We start from the raw sequence: 17,703 nt of genomic DNA, 5'->3' as shown, positions 1-17,703 counted from the left end.
TTCACATGCACAAGAGCAGCTTCCCACCTGATGTGCTGAGCCCACACCACCTCCCCTTCCAAACTCCAGAGCCCCGAGGGTTGTTCTGGAAGCCAGCAATTAAAATCCCACAGCTCAGGCTCCCTGCAGCTTTGCCAGCAGCCCCTGCACAGTGAGGGCAGGGTGGCGGAGGAGCCAGCAAGCAGCCCAGGCATGCCTCTATTACCCAGGGAGGGCAGAGATGTGGAGATTCACCTCATCCTACAGTCCTGGGGACTGGGGAAATGCTAGCTGTGCTCCTTTTCTTCCGGCCTCTGCCGGACAGCTAAATCCCATTCTAAGCTTATGAAATATCACCTGCTCTTTACTTGTACCTGATGTATTTGCTGACGGCCAGACCCGACATCTCGGCGGAGCCCTCTCCCCAGCCCCGCAGGCATTGGTTCTGAGCACAGCCCTGATGGAGCAGATGAAACTGCAATGGTAACTCAATCTACCTCACTCGGTGTAAAATGTAATAAAAAGAGGGTCCAGAGCCCAAGGCTGAGGCTGTAAATTTTCTGCCAGCACCACACCTGTCACCCTGCTCGGGGCTTCTGCTGCATCTCCTCCCTGCTCTGCCTGGCCCCACGTGCTGCTGCTTTGCCTCTCTGAATCAGACATTTCAAAGGAGCTGAGGCAACAAGGCTTTCATTATGGCAAGGGTAAAGCAATCAGAAGAAAAGGGGGGAAAACGGGGTAGGCTCAGGCTGTTTTTGCCGAGATGCAGGTGACTGAAGCAGGTCTGGCAGGCAGCACAGGCTGTGCTCTGCTCCACGCAGACACCAGGGACAGGCTTGGCAGCGCTCATCCCTGGCTTGTCTGCAATAAGATGCTAATTACTTTAACGTAGCTAATGGATTCATTATATACTGGGGAATGAAAAGCCACATGTGTTACACACTGTCTCAACTTCTCTGTCTTGCATCTGTGCCTGCTTTGGCTAGTAAAGAAGTAACAAAGCCATACCTGCTGCTGACTCCATGTCGCGTGTGCTCTTACTTCAATACCCATTTTCACCTCCCCTGCCCAGAAGTGAATCAATACCACATCAGTTCACACCTTGTTCTGACTGTGCCGTGTCATCAGAGATGGCCAGCATGTGTTGGCAACTGCCACGATGGGTCAGGGCTCAGGAAGTCTCGGCTCAGTTCCCCAGGCTGCTGGGGACACCGCTGCCACCTTCCACAGGACCTGCTCGGGCAGCCCTGCATTGCCAACAGAATCCCACCGCCTCCTCCCCATCTGCAGCACAAAGCTCCACCTATAGCCAGGAGGAGAAAAAAACAACGGTGCAAACCCTCTCACTTTATCTAGAGCAGATTTTTTATCTGTTTGACTGAAGTTTTCCTGTAACCTGGTGGATGAGCACAAGGGAAGGGGATGCTGCTGCTCAGTGCAGTCCCCTTAGTTATGCAGCAGAAGAGTTAAGAGCTGGGGTCCCTGATTAGACAGCGGAGAGAGAAACCCAGCTTCTCAGCTCCCTAACACTCCCCTCCCACCCTTTTGGTGCCCAAAATCCTGCAAGAACAACATCCCAGCACCCCCCTCCCCAGGCAGGACCAGGGACCCCAGCCCACATCCCTGCAGGTCTTCCACCAGCCTTGCAGAGGTGGAAGCACCTCTCTTCCCCCTATTCCTGTACAAGGATTGCTCAGCCCTGCTGCCAGGAACCCATCCCCTGCAGCTCCCCTTCACTGGCAGCCTCTCAGGGAGCCTGGGGCTGAGCACCAGCCCTCTCCCCTGCCTTATCACATCCCTGCACCCAGCTGAGCCCTCTGCAGGGATCGTGGCAGTGATCCAGGCTGCGATGCAGGGCACCTGCCTGCACCCACCCCAGCCATTACCAGCACTCCAGCACAGCTGTAACTGGGGAGAGAAGGAGCTGGGAGATCAAATGTCCCGAATCACATCATCCCCATTGCTTGCATTAAAACATCCCATGACGCACACAGCAATAAACACACAGCTAAAGAGCTGTTTTAAAACGTGATCCCTGCAAGCTGTTCTGAAAAGGAGTTATCTCAGCAGAATGCTAGCTAGAATCACCCCTGGTACCCCATCCTCTTCTGCCTCCCTTGCTGGTATGGCCCTGACCTGGTACATCCTGATTTACAATGCTCAAATACATGATCAGCTTCATTAGGGGAGCTGGTTTTAAAGTCCTTCCTTTATAGCAACATGGATGTCAGCCCCAGATCTGACCTCCAGTGCCATGACAATGCTGTCACTGGGTACAGCATATCTTCTGGGGGCTAAATACCTCTCCAGAGAGGTGCAGCTGGGGTGGGAGCATCCTTGGTCTCTATCCAGGAACACCTGTGCTGTCCTCAAGTCTTCCCTGCCCACAAATGCTCAGCTCCATCCTAAAGATGATACTGTAGTTAACCAAGAGCTGGTGAAAAGAAAAAGGAAGAAAGAAAGAGAAAGAGAAAGAGAAAGAGAAAGAGAAAGAGAAAGAGAAAGAGAAAGAGAAAGAGAAGGAGTCCCTTCTGAAAATGGGGTTTTGGGAGTGGCAACTGATTTTCTAACAGAAAGCATTTTGATTGACCACAGTTTTTTGTTTTGTCATGCATGGCTCTGCAGGAGATAATGGGGTTTGAATTGATACTTCATAGCAGATTGTAAAGGTTTGGTTTTAATTTTTTTTATTTCTGTTACTGGACATGTAAAAATTTCTAGCTGGAGGGTAGTTGGAATAAAAATTTGGCTCGATTTCTGAAATGTGCTGTTTCTCAGTCAAATCCCTGAAGTCAAAATCATTTAATTTAAATGAATAATATTTCTGAAATGTGTACAACTTCCATTTAGTAACCAGTCATCCTGCCATCTGACCCTTTTTTAGCAAAAAAAATGAATGCCATTTTGGTTCAAAAACGGGAAATAGAAGATGTTAAAAAAAAAAAAAGTTTTTTTCCTCATCACCCTTCTTATTCTGTCTTTCCATCCCATAGAAACACTCCTAGAATAAAGAACAGAAATAAGTAATTAAATAATAAATCTGGAACACAACTGTGGGCCCAGCAGCCTGAAGGCTGGGCTGGAGGAGGGCAGCAGGATGAAGCTTGAGAGGTCTGGTTGTGCTCCCCTGATGAAAGCGGGCACAAACATCAGGTCTCAGCACAAACCTTGGGTCAGCCCCTAGGAACAGAGGAACCTGAACGTGGTCACTTCAACTCCCACCCCGCAACCATCAGCCTTTTGCTCCTTGGTATTGCGGAGTGCCCTGCTCTTCCCAGAAGGATTTCCAGAGCCTCCTCTCCTTTCTGTGCCACCCTCCTCGCCCACCAGACCAGGCACTGTTGGGGACAAGGCTGATCCTTGGGGACAAGGCCAATCTTTAGGGACCAGGCCAATCCTTTGGGACAAGGCCAATCCTTGGGGACAAGGCCAATCTTTAGGGACCAGGCCAATCCTTGGGGACAAGGCCAGTCTCTGGGGATAAGGCTGATCTCTGGGGACAAGGCCGATCCCTGGGGATGAGGTTCACCCCTGGGGACAAGGCCAACCCCTGGGGACAGCACTGTCCCACCATGGCCACCTCCATCTTGCAAAGACCGGGGAAGTGGGTGCAAAGCCCCGCAGGCCGCCCCGCGCCGGCGTGCCTCTGGAAGCCCATTACTGTTTTATGGAGGTCACCCTCACCTAATTATGCCACTGTTCCTCCCAGCCCCGGCCTGACCCTGCCTGATCCTGAAACGGATTAACATGTCTTGGTCACTTGAGCGTGTGGTGTGTGTCTGCTCCGGGAGGGCAGCGGCTGAAGGTCTGGCCGTATCTCAATGTTATTTTGACCCCGGCCGTTTTTTTCCGCGGCGAGCCCTTCGCAGACCTGTTGAATGGGGCTTTCATTTCGCTGACCCCCGGGGTCATCTGTTTTCGGAGCATGAAATATGGCTGCCGGTGGACAGGAGGGAAGAGATAAACTTCACTGAGGAGCCTTAACAGGCCAATGAGCCGTGACTAATGATGATTGTGGTTTGTCTTTTGAGGGCATAATTTATTGGGCTGCTGACCACTTAGTGCACTGGCTGGGGAATTAACTCTTTCGGGGGAGCACTGGGGCTGATGGAGCTGTGCCCCATGAGGGTTGGCGTGTAGGCTGCTCGTCCTTTTCCCTCTTTGCAAGCATTTCTCTCTGTGCATTTCTCCCCTGAGATGCCTCCTGTTTTCCTCATGGCTTTTTTACCCTGTGTCACCAACAGCTGGCCTTCACGGCTTTCCTATTGCGACATGCTCGTTGATGTCCTCCCCATTTCTTGTGGTCATAAAAGGGGCCGTGAAGCACCATGACCCAAAATTATTCCAGAAAAGGAGGCCAAGCTCCTGCAGACCCAGAGCTTCATCTTTCAGGGAATACCAGAGACTAACAGCACACTCCCAAACTGACCAGCAGGCTGAGCAGGGAAGGACGGGAGCAGCCCCACAGCCCTCAGGGTGTGCAGAAGCAGGTTCCACATTATGTCCGAGCTCTGCTGTCACCCTGCTTCTAACTTGACATTCAACTTTTGGAGGGGTTAATTGCAAAAATGACCACTGGACCAGCTTCAGTCAGAGGAGACGCTAGGATAGCAAAAAGTTCATGGGAAATAAGTCGCTTCATGCACACAGGTGTTTGTGGGACACCTGTGTTTTCTCCAGCATCCTGAAAATGTTAGGAAAAAATAAATAGATCTGAGGTTGTAGGTATCCCCTAAATCCTTTAACTTATTTTAACAGAAAGTTAAGGTATCAAGGATGCTGGGGAAGACTGGAAGAATTCCCCTATGGCTTATTTGGGTCCAAATACATTCCATCCTTTAAAAAAAATATAAGTATCATCTATGAAGAGCCATCCAGGCAGAGGAGTTCCCTGCATTTGGAGCCATGGGGCTATTCCCACATCAGCAGCACCCTGCAGCGGGTGTCCCTAAGGCCAGGGGGAGCCAGCTGCCCTGGCACTCTGCAGGCTTGCTCACACTGCACATCACTGCTAGGAGATATTCCCATCCTATCTAGGCTTGCTGAAGGTTTCTGGGAAGGCACAGGAGGACTTCAGCCTCTCAAATGATCACTTGAAAGAAGATTTCACTGGCAACTGGGAGGCTCAGCCGCTTGGAAGCCAGAGCAAAGACAGTTGGAGTTGTAAGCACCTCCAGCTGCAGTGCGGGTGTGCCATGAAGCTGAAATTCTGTGGTTAAATGGGTTGGGGGTGGGTGGGAGGGGTCTTAGGAAAATGGTGTTCTACATGAATAGTTGGGAGAAATAAATGAAATATTATAAATAAAACTAAAATGAATAAATAAATAGTCTAGTATCTTTGGTGCATGTGTGCCTTAATTTTTCAGATTTTTTTTTTGAACTGCTACTCAAATAAATAACCCTGGTACCTCCTCTTTGCATATTTTTTGTTAAAGGACAGGCAGCTGGGAAGAAAGGCAGACCGTGCCTCCTTGCTGCCTGTGCTAGCACCTCCTGGGCTTTCCTCTCAGCCCCGTGTTCCCCCTTCTATTTGATCTCTCCTCACAGGAGACCTTCCTCCGACTGTTATTGTTATCCCTAAATAGTGCCCGAGCAGGAGAGACAAAATTACGCTGCTGGGCCCGCTCGCTCCCAGGTGGAGGACCACACACGAGCACATCCAGCGGCATGAGAGCCATGCAACCTGCGTGCTGAGGGATGGGGCAGCACACGGGGATGCAGGAGAGATGGCAGGCATAGAAAAAATGTGAGAAACATTGGACTGAGTCAGCAAAGGCAGGAAAAAGAAAAAAAAAAAAAAGAGGAGAAAAAAAGTGGAAAAAAGAGCCAGGCAGGCTGTGAAAGTGAGCTCAGCGCATCCCACGGTAGATGCAGACCTTGAGGGCTCCAATCTGCAGCCACAGTGATTAGCCAAGACATGATCCAGCTTTTGCTGGCCTGATCCAGGGTAAGAGGTCAGCAGTGGGCTGATAAAACAGAGCGTCTTCAGCTCCTCTTGGGGGGTGAGATGGCTAAAACCGGAGCTGCAAAGGTCTCTGGGCAAACAGCCCTGCAGTCCCTGCCACGCAGCACCAACAGCATCAGCGGCCCTGGGGCTTGGCTCTGCTTTTGTCCCCAAGACAGCACATTTGGGAGCTGGATCTTGCAAGGAAGCAGGGCAGCTGCTTCTTCCTGTATCGTGCTCAGATGCAGAGAGCTTAATTTAGGGGGAGTCGGGGGGGAATGAAACAATTTTGTCCTTTTGAAGTGATATCGTTACCTGCTGTCACGCAGCCTTAATGGAGGGGAAGATGGCTCTTGGCTGGGCTGAGATTCCCGAGCCCAGCCTTGTAAAAGAGGAGCTGAATGTAAAAGAGAGGGGGAGATGTTTAACAGAGCCAAGACCTGGGGATCAAGAGGAGAGAGGAACATCCTCGCACACCCGGTTAACCCTTACAGTACCAATTCCTACAGCTCTGAGAGCTGAGCTGGAAAAATCCCAGCTAAGAAACACCATGTAATGAAGGGAAAAAAAAAAAAAAGGGTATTAAAGAAATACTCTTCCACAAACATCCCAGCTTGGGTTTAGGGAGAGCATCTTCTTTCCCCTCACATGCTCTGAGCCCCGCAGCCGGCGGGTGAGCCACATTGCTGCAAACTCATCAGCTCTGCTACAAAGGCTTTGGTGAGTTTGGATAAACAGCCTGCTGTTGTTCTGCACATGTGCGTTACTGTAAGAGTTGGTGAAAGGTTCTGGATTTATAGCCTCAGAAAATGATTTATTTGTTTTAAGCCCCACAGCTGATAAAGCTGGGGAAGCGCCAGCATGTGATTTCCCCGCGCTGCCTCTCGCTCAGGCTCTTCATCTGGGAGAGGCCGGGGCTACTGAGGGGGGACAAGCACATGAACAAAAAAAAAGCCACAAAGTCTGGTGCTCACCGTGGTGGTAAATGTTGTTTTTACAGATCCATGTCCGTCGGGGCACAAACCCAGCTAATGTGCTCCATTTCCACCACTGAGCCATCTTCAGAGGGGAACGTGAGCAGGCTGGAGGTGGGGCAGATGGAGGTCTCCTGTCCCCAGGGTGGATCTGCAGCAGCCACCTTCTGGCACCCCAGGTGCTTCTGGACAACCCATCCAAGCCTCTTTCACCTGGAAAAAGCGCTTTTTTTGTCAGCCTGTCCCTCTCCTGAGAGCACCACAGACCCTTCTCACACCCACCTGTGGCACCCAAGGGTCCTCCTCTACCTTCACACAGCCCCCTGTCCCTCCAGAATATCCTGCCTTAGGTCCTGCTGTCTGGAAGCAGAATAAGTGATCTCAGAATCGTGCTGGAGAAGCTGCCCAGCACCTGCTTGGCACGCAGCATGAAAAGAAAAGCCTCACACCCAACACCAGTACACCACAGGGACATTAGTGCTGTGCCTGTGGCCACATTTGCTGCACCATTATCGAGGTCCTGGACTGCTGGGGCTCAGGTAAAAACCTCCTCCGAGCTCAATCATAGCTAGAGACACATTGCCATGAAAGTTTGCCAAGTTGTGCTCATTACAGATGAGAAAAATCTTAATTAACCGCAAGGCTGTCTTACCTGCCCAATTCCTCCTCTGCCCCGTGGGAGCACCGGGGGGTGTCACTCATTAGCGCCAGGTAATTTCACCCACCCCAGACTGCAGCACTCAGGTGACCATGGGAAGCTGCTGGTGCCTCTGTAATTCCCTTTAACCCATCTCCTGTGGGACTGGCTGCATTAAATCAGTCCACGGGTTCACTTGCCTCGGACACAGCCCCTGTACACCAGCCAGAAGCACTTGCTGTAGGAAGGGTCTCCTCCCTCCTCCCCTGTTCAGTAGGGACCCAGCAGAAAGAGCAATCGAGAAGGTGGAGAAAGTCTGTCCCTATCTTCAGGGTCCTTGAGGGAGGAATTTACACTCAGCAGGCTCTTGGTGTGCGAGGGAGAGTGATGCTGCAGCAGAGCTGGTGGGGCTGTCCCCCCAGGACAGACACTCTGGGGATGGGCTGCAGCTCCCTCCTTGTCCCATTTAATCGATTTAATCAATTGTCATCCCAGGATGACAGCTGTATGGGCATGATTTTATTTTCAAGGAGAAAGGCACACTTTGCATCTGACAGGTAACTCCTGGTGAAGAATCTCGTCCTCCCACCCTAGAGCATCCTACACAAAAGGGGCAGAGATGGGGGAACCCCCCAGGGAAAGACCTCTTAATTGCATCATTTCAAAGCTACACCTTTCCCCAATTTCATTTTCCTTCCCTGGCCTCTGTAACAACTTTGAAATTGCTGCAGCCACCTCAAAAGTAAGTTCACCTCACAAGTCCCAGCTGGGATAAAAGGTGGCAAAACAGTGCTGGGACCCACTGGGATGAAACCGGTAATAACACTTGGTGCTACGCATCAATAACCAGAGGTTACCAAAGCCCTCATTAAGCAAAGTGGGGTTGGCTTTCCAGAAGATGGGATGAAAGGCAAATGTCTCCCTTTACAAGTGCAGTGTCCAGAAGAAGAATAATCCCAGCCTGTTCTAGATAAGGGAAAGAGTAGGTATGTCTTAAATATTTCTATTACTTCAAAGTTCATAAATCTATTGGTTTAAAACTGTCAACAAGAAAGAGGAAATATGAGCTTGAGACATGGTTATCACCAGGAAAGGAATTTCCTCCAAAGGGAGAGCAAGACAGTAAGTCCAGGAAAGAGGGACAGATAGGGAAATACCTCTATGAGATGTTAGGAATCTCGACGAGCCTGATCTATGAACATCTTTTCATTGACTCCAGCAGACTTTGTCTCTGCCACAGTGCAAGAGGGATGGCCAGGGAAGATTTGTTTTCAACTCACCAGAAAAAGAGTAATAGAAACCGTATGGTTTTGTTGGTATTATTTTGTCTTTTGGAGAAAGCCTTTGAAATATTTCAGGCTGTTGTCAAAGGAGGAAAAAAAAAAAGAAAAAAAAAAGAAAAAAAAAAAACCTTGCCTAGTTGACCTGGTCCTACCTCGGGGTAGATTGAGCTGGTGCCCCAAGGGAGGAAAGACGTTTGGCAAAGAGGGTGCACGGTCCTGGGGGCACAAAGAGAGAGTGGAAACCCTGAAAAAGAGAAAGGAGACTCTAAAGAATGAACATTTGGTCTCTGCCTGTAAGGTGGGGCAATGCAAACAGGAGGAGGAAGAGAGAAGAGGGACTGAAGAAATGAGCGCTGCACTCAGCGCCTGCTTTTGGTTTGCACAGGATGAAACAGAAGTGGCACTGACCCTCAGAGGCAGCTGTTCCACCAACAAGCATCCAAGTCACGGGGAAAGATCAGCTTCACTGCTGCAACATCAGGATCTGCCCAAACACCCTCCACATTGAAGCCTCTCCAGCCTCCCCAGCTACGGAACATCTCTGAAGCATTGCTACTGGTAGCAAAGGAGATCCAAGACACCAAAACACTCCCAAATAGCAATGGAAAAAGAGCAGGGCTTATATCATGAGCTGCACGTGAAGCAAGTTGTGTGACAATCATTGCTCCAGAGGGCAACGTGGTACCCATGTAGAGATGCTGAGGCCCCGTGGCCCTACAGGTGGATCAGCAAATCCTCAGCTGATGGCAACCAGCTCTATTTTGTGCACCGACAAAGACTGAAGGCTCACAGTCCCCACAGGTCTGTGGCCTGCTCAGCCTCCCGGTACTAATGGTCCTGAAAACCAGGTATTTGAGAAATCGACCTTTTTGTACCCAGCTGGGATGGTTGTGGGCAGAGCCCGGCGCCTCCCCATCACCCCTCGCAGCACTGCCTGGCACATCCCTGCTGGGAACGCAGGGAGGACTGCGGTTCCCAGAGCTGTCAGAGCAGCACTAAACCCACCGAGAACATGTTCAAACAAACACGTTACAACAGATAAAGGATCAGATAGCTCAACGTGTCCAACTCCTACCTGGGAGCAGCATGGCACTGCAAATTGCACCCCACCTGAATTTCACCCTCTCTGTGTGCGTCTCCAAGTGGCTCTTTAATAAGCCCTGTTCTTACCTTCTCCTTTTATCTAATTCTGCCCAAAATCACCATCCTGCTTTAAGGCAAAGTTCCCACCGTTGCCCACCCCTCCCCTTTCTCTTGATAACCGAAGCATTTTCAGCCCGATCCGCCTGTGCTCCGCTCTGTGGGTAAGCAGTAACTTGCTCATATAAGAATGTTTACATTCAAATATAAGTACAATTACACCAGCCGATCTAATAGTCTTCTCTGTATATGTTACCGAGTACTTAGGGCCATTTTTTTGAAAGCCATTATGCTCATGTGATTTTCCTCAAAGCCTTTCGAAGGGATTTTGTTTTGACAGGAGGGCATTAAGGGGGTGAAACTGATAGCATAAGTACCACTTACAGACTTTGATCAGCTTGGGTCATAATTCTCCTAGAGAAAGTCTTGTATATATTAGAGAAGGAAATTAATTTTATTGCCGCTGTGGCTTTTTTTCTCCCCGGTAACGTCCAAGTCCTTGTGCTCACGTGCTGGTTTTTTTTTTTTTCCTCCTCCTTTCCAAGTCCTTCGTGCACTGAGCTGATGCACAAGCTGAGCTGCCCTCCTCCTGGGGGGAGGCACTGGCATGGGCTGTCAACACGGGCTGTGCCCTGGTCTCTGTGCCCAGGCTGATGGTTTGGTTCTCACCACCACCACCACCAAAAATACCACTGTGGGGTAGCAGGAGAGACTTGCAAACCTCTTCCTTCACATATGCTGGATTTAAGTGATGTAAGGATGAGCTACAGCAAAAATATCCTTTTATTTGGGGCTGTAAACACCCAAAGATAACCAAGTCACCAGACCTCATGGACACCTAACAAGTATTATTTGGGATCTCCAATTCCCAAACGAATGGTTTGGGAAGAACTACCTGAGACTAGCCTAAATATTTCAGAAGTTCCTAGCCCTGTGATGCAAGGAGGGTGGTCTGCTTTGCCTCCAACCCAACTGGGACACACTAGGGAGAATAGAAGCAGAACTGACTGGCACCGAAGATTTGGGGTGAATAGATGTTTTTGCACAACCACCCGTAACTTGAGGTCCCTGTAACCCTGAGCAGGGTCAGACCATTGCCACATGGTCAGTGAGCCACAGGAGCTCAGATGAATCTCTAAAACACACAAGGTGGATTTGGCCAAATAAGTGATGCCAAGGAACAGCTGAGGCATGGGAGAAATGGTGGCATATCAAAATATTGCACACATGAGCTGGTCATAGAAGGAAAAAAAAAAGAAAAAAAAAACAAAACACTCTGGAACTTCCCCTTTGCATTTTTGCTGGTGTTTTTGTTGCCTGGTCAGGCGGTGCTTCAGCTGTCACTTTCCCTTGGTGCCACTCAGTGAGACGAACGGGCAGGGACCGGGACGGGCACCCTCCAGGAGCTGATAGCCATCTGCGGTTGTCACACATCGCAGCGGCACCCTGTCAGCAGGTAGGAGCTGCCTGGGATCGGTGGCCTGCGGTCATCAAGGATGTTCCCTTCGTAAAGGCAGGCTGGTGGGGTCACCCACAAGGGCAGGGCTATGTGGGTCTGTTCCTTCCTTCCCCCAAAATCCTCCATCCGCCCACACCCTGGTCTCCTCCAAAGAAGGGAGAGCTCCACATGCTCACCCTGCAGGCACCAACACTTCTCCTCAAGATACTTAGAGGGGAATTAATCTCACTTTGCTTTGGCCAAGGAGGGCAGAAGCAGCAAAGGAACGGCTGAAGCAGGCACTTACCTTTCCCTCAGCAAGAGTCAGAAGGGTTCCCGTTTTCATTTGGTATCTCATCCACCATCCATGAACTGCACCACAAAGAAAGAAGTGTAAGAAAGCAGGTATTGTGGCAGAACACCCCTCCACAAGGCAGAAATGCCAGGTATGACCTTTGCTGGCCTGCTCAGGTGAGCTACAACTGCACTGCAGCCCAGCTGAAGAAAAACCTCTGCCAACTTTGCTCCCAGGGGTATTCCAGTCCACATTGCCAGATGGAAGATGCCAATGGGCTACAGCTTGAACGACACCCAGATGCATTTCTGAACCAGTCCTGAACAAGACACACGCACCCTGAGTCACCCACTATAAAACAAACTATAAAACTATAGACAGTGGCTATACTTTGGTTAGTGAAAAAAAAAAATAAAAAATGATGTACTGGTATGCCAACCCATTTGGGGTCTAAATCAGCAGCTATCAACCCCTAACATGACTCACCTGTAAACATTTCTCATTAAAGGTTTTCCTTTAATTCCACCTATCCAAACAGGGGAAACCCAGGTCTACATGTAAGCACTCTGGAAGCAGGTTGCTTCTAGCAGCACTGGGTTCTTTGACAGGGTGAGACATCCCTGATGGGTACTCAGAAGCACAGTCCCTCTCCATCCTTACCCCCACTCCCTGCCAAATCCAGATTGGAATCAGGAGTGGAAATGTTTGTGCGCGGCTAGTGAAAGTGGTTGGAAAATTTTTTGTCAAAACAGATTTCCATCAGCAAGTGACACTCTGTTGGCTTTGGCAAATTTTTGTTCAGGAACAAAGTAGAGAGAGAAAAAAAAATGTAAATGTCAGCGTGCCCTTTTGACATTTTCCCAACGAAAAGGATGGACTTTCTTGCTTCAAATTGGCTTTTCTTTGACATTCATTTTCTACGTTCAATTCAAAACAAATCAGCTTTTCTACCTAAGTGGGATTTGTTGACTGCTCTAAAAAGGCATTTTTTCATTTTGGAATTGAATGTGCAGAAATTCTAGGATACTGGCTTTTTCCTGACTCAGGATGGAATCAGAGAAAAAAAAAAAAAGAACAAAAACACCTTTTCTTCCTCCTTTTTCACAGCAGCCCTCATCACACTTTCACCTGCATTTATCCTTCATTCATTGCTCATCCTGAAGGGACACTTGCCTGAGCAATTCAGCTGTTCCCTGAATCCTCATCTTTAGCACTAACATTTTTTCATGATTTTCTCCTAATCCTATGTCAGACCCACTCTAAAAAAAATAAAAAAATAAAAAAATAAACGAGCACAGGTAGTACATATTCAGCTGGAACCCAGCAGACGTGAAGCATTTACCCTGCAGATCAACATTATCTCTGTACTCCCACCTTTCTCCCAGTGTTCAGCCATGGCTCTCAGCCCAAGAGGAGCAGTAGCAGCTCTCGGTGCCTTCTCCCAGTGCTGCTGGGATGCAAGCGACAGCCTTTGCTCATTCTGCCTTCACCTTCACTCCCTTTCTCCATCAGGGGCTGCTCATCTGCAAGGATTCCCCCCCAGTCCCCATCCTCTGCAAAAGAATAACACACGCCGGGAGAAAATTATCCGTGTTTTCTATAAAACCAGATCCAGTTTTTCATCTCAGGCATCATCTAATGAAACGTGATCTACTTTTTCCTTTAAGCAATAGGTTCCCAAAACGACTGGAATTTAATTCAAGAGAGTGTAGCGTAGATGCATTTTGCTTAAGCTTAACCATCTGCAGAGAAGTGTCTCATCTCAGCTGACTGCCTGGCTGTCTGCTGCCATCAGGCAGTAGATCTGCTGCTGCAGGGAGGGCCATCCCCAAAATATTGCTCCGTTGGCTCTAAGAGACACACGGTTCACAATTCAATAGCAAGCTACAGCTGTCTGTAAGTTAGCTAAGGCACACAGCACATCATTTCTTACCTCGGAGCGCGGTTCTGGACTTAGACCAGGTTTGGCAGCGGGTGAGCTGGGATTCTGCTCTGTCACCACTAGTCTTTCACAGTCTTTGCTGTAAAAGAAGAATAAAATCTCAAATACGTTCTCCTCTAACCTCAGCAAATACAACTCCCAGCTACTGAGTATTGACATTGCAGGCAGATTCTGTAATGAACTTGTAAAACAAGTAGTCATCAACACAGTACCCAAAACTTCAGGATTTTTGGTGTTAGACTGATGCTGTTAGACTTGAAGGTAGGACACACATACCATAAGTCAGAGAGCGATGTGGCTCAGGCAAAGCAGAAGCATGGCTTTACTGTGCCATCCTACACAACAAAGCTTCCAGCCTACAGTTATCAAACCCTCGTGGAGCCATGGGCACAAAGGGATCCATGAGAGATGCCCGAGGAGAGCAAAACTGATCAGAAACTCAAAATGCCTGTGCAGGAGCCCAGGGGAATTGTGTGCGTGGAACCTGCAACCCCAAAAGGACTGAAAACAGCTGGACTAAAACAGCTAGGCTGAAAACAAGTAGGTTTTTTGTTTGTTTTTTTTTTTAAACCTGTCTGATGCTGGTGAAATGTCTCCTTCTTCATCCCCACCTCTCTCCTCCAAGCAGCAGATACAGCTTGCTGGAAACAACCTGAGCATTCCCACAGAGACTTTTCAGCACAGGTCTGCTCTCCAGGAAATAAACCTGCAAAGCAAAGCTGAGCCCAGGTCCTGCCTTGCCCAGAAGCACAGGAGATTTTGGAGCCAGTGCCAAGGGTTTGTAGCTGATGTAAACCCAGCTGGGGCCAAACTCCAACCACATTCCTCTGTGGACAAGACCAGGCACCTCGTGAAGGAGCATGCCAAGCCCTGTGGGAAGCCCTGGGCAAGGCGCATCATGACATAACATCTCTGCATGATTTGGCCACCTTTGGGGAATAGGATCCTGAGCTTAGGGCTATAGTGTGGCTGCAGCATTTCGTGGTCAGCCCAACGTGCTCTGAAAGGGGTGGATTTTACCAAGAGGTTACGGGCCACCACGTCTCCCCCAGCATGAGGGAACTCAGCTGCTGGAGGCAGGAGAAAGCACTTCAGATAACAGGTCAGCAGAGAAAGGGGAGGGAAGGAGCAAGCACGCTGGCTATGTGATGCTGTCAGGCACAGATCTCACAGGGTCCCCATGGAAGAGGCTGCAGCTCGGGGCCACGGATGTCCTTACCCCCGTCCCCCCAGGCGGGGCAGCCAATGCTCTCTGCTCAGGATCCTCCTCGCTGGCTGCCCCAAGCCTCCTGGGGGGAAAGTGCCTCCAACACCACAGCCAGTGACCCTTGGCAACACAGGGATGCTCAGGCTGACAATTTATTGATAACATCAAGCGACACTTGAGCTACTCCTTGGAGCTGAATGCTCCCTGCTCAGAAAGGCAGGAGCAGTGGGAGCGAGGGATGTTTGCTCAAGTCCCGCCTGGCCTCACACTTTCCCTGCTGCTGCTTCCAGGTTCCTTTATCGAGGACAATCGATACGCCCTGGTGTGATTGTCACCTTGTTCTGCCCTCTCTCCCCCCAAAAACAGTCCTGGATTCTTCAGCACCTCACTCAAGTGCCAGTACAGGGGCAAATGTTGTGCTGGCAGTGCTGGAGGAGGGAGACCCCAGGCTCTCCATACAAAGCAGCCTTTCAGCACTGCTTTGTTGATTTTTTTCTTGCTGGAAGAGAAGAAAGAGGAGGAATGAAGGTGAATAATTATTTAAACAAACACATGTTTCAATAGATCAAGTCAGCTTCCATGAATCAGGCTAGGCTGCAGCTTTGCAGAGCTATACTGGGTGCTACCAAAAAGAACCTAGTACTAAACACCAGTTAAAATATTTAACTTAAGAATCATTTCTCCCCCCAGATCATCGCTGTTAGAACTGCATAATTCCAGCCCTCACAAAGGGAAAGTTGATGGCAAGGGGCTGGGATCCCCTTGCTGCATACCCCAAGGAAAGGGGCTGATGGTACCCGGACAGGCTCACAGGGAACCCTCGGCAGCATCACAGGGGCATGGATGAGAGCAAGCCCTGCTGCATTCTGTTTGCATCTCAGGAAGAGCAGCGTGGCCAGCTGAGCTTGTGCAGCCCCATTCCCCTCTCCGGCTGGGCAGCACAAGGAGCTGAAAAGTCCTTGACTTAGTGTCAGCACCGCTCCGCAACCACTGAAACATCAGCGAGTTATCAGCACTGTTTTCCTCCTCAATCCAAAACACTACAACATAGCAGGTATTATGGAGAACATTAACTCTGCCTCAGCCAAAACCAGGACACATTTCCAGCCTCATTGGCAGAGGCACAGGTGCTCCATGGCTCAGTACCCAGACTCTTCTCCATCGAGGACACCTACACCAGACAGAGCTGGCCCTCTGGAGCTGCCCATCCCTCTCCAGGGGAGGTAGGGGATACCTGAGAGTTCAGCAGAGGGGATGTGCTGCTGCCTCAGATGGCCTCAGCTGCAGGAGATAATCCTGCTGGGGAGCTGCCCCATGAGGTGGGCAAGCCGGGAGCTGGAGGTTATCTCAGGAGAAGCAGTGCCCTCACCACCAGGATGCTGTCTGCAGCGCCAAGTACAGCAAGGCCCTTGGCAGCCTCAGACAAGGCAGGGATGAACCAGGTCCAGAGCCCACCCAGAGCAAAAGAAAAAACAGAGACAGGGCTGGAGACAAGGCTCAAACGTACTACAAGGGGTCAATCTAGAAAATAAGAGTGGAAACACTGTCTCCACAGCAGAGACTCTGGGTCCAGCCAGGACAGGCAGGTTACTTACAGTGCAGATCCAACAAGGAGAAAGGGCTAGGGACAGAGTCCCTACAGAAGAGGTTTCAGGTCTGGACAGAAAACATGGCAGGAGATGAGAACCTGTCCAAGGTCTATCCAGGAGGCAGGGCTAGAAACACACCTACAACATAGCTCAGGGACAGAGAAAGGGGTAAGGCAGAGGGCTCTCCTTAAATACAAGTCCTGGGCCATGGGAAGAGGCGGTGGCTAGGTGTCCCAGGTGAAGCTGCTGAGTGCAGTTAAGGCCAATTAGTGCCTTTAGGGCACTGCCAGAAGCATGTCTAGGAGCATAAAAAAGGGATGGTGACCTAACAAGACAAATTAAGGACCACCAGCAGCATCCACTCTGGGCAGGCACCTACACAGCAGAGAGGAGAGATGCTGCCGTCACCACGGCACGTGCAAGAAAAGAGCTGATGCAGGGAGGATGCACAGGCACCAAAGGCACACAAAGCCTCCTACAGCCCGAGATCTTCACCTCTGCTCCTCTGCATGGCATCTGTGAGATGTGCAGAGCAAAGCCAGTAGCAGGGAGGGGAGGAGAAATGTGAACTGCTATCTGCTGATCTCGGAGCCGCCAGCCACGAGGGCAGCTTCCAGGAGCACATTGCTGTATTGTGCAGCAGAGGGAGGCCGTCAGAGCACGCTTTGACTTCGTGCCAGGCCTAGGCAGTGTGCTGCTTTGTATTAATTTGTGTAACTTCATGAATAAACTGTGCTTGGCTTGTATATGAATTTTAAATGAATTGTTAACACATTTTTATGAATCGGGGAGGAGGTGCTAGCCGGGGAGGTTGACTGTTTGTTGTTTAAAGCAGAGGAAATCAATCATGGTTTTTTGCAAAATAAAACTTTATTGAGCTGTAATAAACAGATACTTCTAAAAAACATTTAAAACCACATAAAAAGCAAGTGGAAGGTGCTTGACTGCTTCGGCATGAATTGCAGGTCAGCGGATGAATATCTATTAAGCTGCCTCAGTTTTTTTTTTCCTGACATGAAAGAGGAGGATGTGTTAATGTGCTGCATCAGTGCCTTCGTGGTGGGTGGAAGATGTGTGTATGGCTTGATGCTGGGTGTCATCGAGACCCCGTGCAGCAGCTGCTGTGTGCCAGTCTGGAGAATTATGGATGCAGGATGCTTTGCTGTGCCAGAGGGCTTTAGAGTGTGGAAATACGCCCACGGGCTGTGCTTTCTGCTCCCATCTGTCCTCTCCCTTCCTTTCCAGAGACTTTTGACTCCTGAGATGGTTGGGCAA

The 17,703-nt window shown here is 49.8% G+C and overlaps 2 long non-coding RNA genes across 2 annotated transcripts in view; both read right to left on the bottom strand.

Annotated features, from left to right (window-relative positions):
* The window catches only part of LOC139998808 (uncharacterized), a 33,290-nt gene extending 30,920 nt beyond the window's left edge, over window positions 1-2,370 (bottom strand). The window contains exon 1 of the long non-coding RNA XR_011803768.1: window positions 1,081-2,370. This is a non-coding gene — a long non-coding RNA (uncharacterized lncRNA). The remainder of the gene's footprint in view (window positions 1-1,080) is intronic.
* Window positions 2,371-6,503: 4,133 nt separating this feature from the next.
* On the bottom strand, window positions 6,504-16,603 carry LOC106019277 (uncharacterized). The gene is made up of 4 exons (XR_001193968.5): window positions 16,435-16,603; window positions 13,624-13,711; window positions 11,703-11,767; window positions 6,504-7,110 (listed from the first exon to the last, which is right to left on the bottom strand). It is a non-coding gene; the product is annotated as an uncharacterized lncRNA (long non-coding RNA).
* Window positions 16,604-17,703: the final 1,100 nt, after the last annotated feature.

The sequence above is a fragment of the Anas platyrhynchos genome, chromosome 16, assembly GCF_047663525.1.
Source record: "Anas platyrhynchos isolate ZD024472 breed Pekin duck chromosome 16, IASCAAS_PekinDuck_T2T, whole genome shotgun sequence".
NCBI classification, from domain to species: domain Eukaryota; kingdom Metazoa; phylum Chordata; class Aves; order Anseriformes; family Anatidae; genus Anas; species Anas platyrhynchos.
This window is presented reverse-complemented; position numbering and strand designations above follow the sequence as displayed.